At 39.0% G+C, this 2,900-nt stretch overlaps 1 non-coding gene across 1 annotated transcript; it reads left to right on the top strand.

Moving 5' to 3' along the window:
* The first annotated feature begins 1,022 nt into the window (after window positions 1–1,022).
* LOC145561070 (small nucleolar RNA R71) lies at window positions 1,023–1,129 on the top strand. Its single transcript, XR_014093654.1, has one exon. It is a non-coding gene; the product is annotated as a small nucleolar RNA R71 (small nucleolar RNA).
* The last annotated feature ends 1,771 nt before the right edge of the window (window positions 1,130–2,900 follow it).

The following is a 2,900-nucleotide window of genomic DNA, read 5'->3' on the forward strand; positions in this document are numbered from 1 at the left end:
GGGGAATGGAAGTTTGATAATTGGCTTTGGAGCATTATTACTCTTGTCTGGAGTAGCCACCTTCTCTGGAGTTGTACCCTGCAATGTAGAATTAGATATGTTAGTATTATCTTTTAGCCCTGCAGGGCTATCAACTACATTGTTTGGTTTAACGGAATTAAGATTAGCATTATTTAATAAAAACAGGTTCATCAACTCTGGGCATAGAGGGCCCTTCATAGTTTGAACCACTCCTTAGAGTAATTGCAAATGCTTGATCCGTAGGCCAGGTTGGCTGCGCCGGCAGAGCTCCCTGTTGGCGGGCTTGTAGAGTAGCGGAGAGTTGCACAATTTGATTATCTACAATGTTATTGTGCGCTAGAATTTGATCAATTGTCGCATCTCTACTCTCCATGTGCTTTTGCATATTAACCAACATTGCTCTAATTTCCGCCAGAGAAGGGTCGGAAGATGAGGGGGTTTGTTGTGGTTGGTTCTTCTGGCTAGCATTGGGATGATAATATTTCTGCTGCTGTGGCGCCTGTGGTTCTTGTGGTGGTGTATTTTGAACATTAGTGCTCCGGTAGGAAAGGTACGGATGATTCTGATACCCATGATTGTAGGTGTTGGAGTATGGGTTATTCTGCCTATAAGCTTGGAAGGCATTAACTTGCTCCACGGAACTCCTGCAATCTTGCTCCCAATGACCTACAATACCACAATTTTCACAGAAGGCCTCATTAGAATTATTATTAATTGCAGAAACATTAGCTACATTAGCAGTGCTCAGATTATCTAATTTTTGGCAAATAGAGGTTAGTTGAGCTTGCAAAAAGGATACAGAGTCGACACTGTGCTTCCCCTTGTTAGCAAATCCTTTAGGATTCCCATATTGGGAATTGTGTATCGCCATGTCTTCAATAACCCGACCTGCATGATCAACATTAAGATTCATAAATCTCCCACTAGCTGCAGAGTCTAAAATTATTCTAGAGGAATTTCCAATGCCGTTATAAAAGGCTTGGATTAACTTCCATTGCGCTAAATTATGGTGAGGGGATTCTCTTTGTAAGTCCTTGAACCTCTCCCAAGCCTCATATAAAGATTCATCGGCTTCTTGGGCAAAGTTCTGGATCGCACTCCGTAGTACTGTTGTTCTCTCTGCAGGATAATACTTGTTATAGAAATTCAAAACAAGAGTTTCCAAGTCAGTTATACCAAGTGTAGTTCTATTTAAGCCATTAAACCACAATTTAGCTTTTCTAGTTAAAGAGAAGGGAAAGAGAATCTCCCTGATTTGGTCTTGAGTGACCCCGGCTTGCCTGATGGTGTTGCAATACTGACAATAGTCGGCAATGTGAAGATTCGGGTCTTCACCCTTGGCTCCACTGAATTGCTTCCTCTCTATCATCGTTATAAATTGAGGTTTAATTTCAAATTGAACCCCATCAAGAGCCGGAGTAGGGGTGAGATGTGGAAAATCCGTAAGCTTTGGTTGTGAATAATCACTAAGCTTCTTTGGAGCCGTCATCTCTGATTCTGCGTCTGATGATGTCTCTGAATCACTAGAACCAGTTGGAGGATTTCGGTGATTATTGTTATTATCACCAGAATCCGCCAGGATTTGCTTGTAGAGATTTTTCTGTCTATGGAAGGAACGTTCGATCTTAGGATCGAATGGGATGTAACCTGATCTTGAACACCTGGGCATAAACAAAAACTAGAAGCAAATATGAGATTTGTCTCAGAGAACTAACGCTCTCTGAGACAAAAAGGGAAATAATCTAGACTACAAAAACAATCAAAAATAAAAATAAAACCGTTTCCCCGGCAACGGCGCCAAATTTTGATTGGGTAAAGTCGTATCCCCTAATAAAAAATAAATACCTAAGTCCTCTAACTAAATTAGATAGGGAAGTAGGGTCGATCTTCACAGGGAAACAAGTCTTTCTATTCCTAATTAACTAAAATAATCTAGATTATGAAGTAAACTATATATAAGTTGAATATGTAACTAAACTATAAAGAATGAGAATAAGGAGAAAACAATATATAAAAGGATCTAGGGCATAGGTTCACCAATAAATAATATTCCAGGGTAGAATATAATAATCATTCATCAATGCATATATTAATCAGATTATAAAGGGCTTCCGCTACGTATTATAATCACACAATTAATTTACCGGTATTAAATCTCATCTTTCGAATCTCGACCTAACCATTTATAAATTAACCTGCCTATTGAAACTAGACCTAAACATCAATTCTCATCTGTCGAATCTCGAATCAATATTGTCAAACTCATGCATAAAAGATCAGGCCTAATCTAGTCACATAGCATTAAATCAATAAATAGGAAATTAAGATAGCATTGATAATTAACAACAATAAATTACCCCTTCATATTATTTATGGATCCCCATAAACCCTAGAAATAAAACTACTCACACATAATAACATCTAAACTAATCAAAGTAATAAAGCAAGACATGATAAAAAGAATAAAGTAAATAACTAAGATTAAGAGAAGAGAAATCGTTACCAAAATAAATCTGGAATTAAGAGTAGAATTAAGAACAAAGGTTTAAGAGAAAAGAAATCTAAGAGAATAATTAAGAGAGTAAAGAAAGAGTAAAAAGGAGAAGAAGAGATCCTAAAATCGTATTACGGAGGAGTATTTATACTCCGTACAAAAATCCTAAACTAAAACAAATTAAAACGACGTTAAACGTCTCCTAAGAAATACACGCGCCCGATCGGGCGAGGCACCGCCCGATCAGGCGCGCCTTTTTTGCTCATTACTACTAATATCGCGCCCGGCCGGGCGCGTCACCGGGCGCCAGCCTTAACTTCTCTCGCCCGGCCGGGCGCCAGCCTCTTTGGCCGGGCGGCTCATTTGGGCCACTATTTGGACTACG

This window comes from Chenopodium album, chromosome 9, assembly GCF_948465745.1.
Source record: "Chenopodium album chromosome 9, dcCheAlbu1.1, whole genome shotgun sequence".
In the NCBI taxonomy this organism is placed as follows: domain Eukaryota; kingdom Viridiplantae; phylum Streptophyta; class Magnoliopsida; order Caryophyllales; family Amaranthaceae; genus Chenopodium; species Chenopodium album.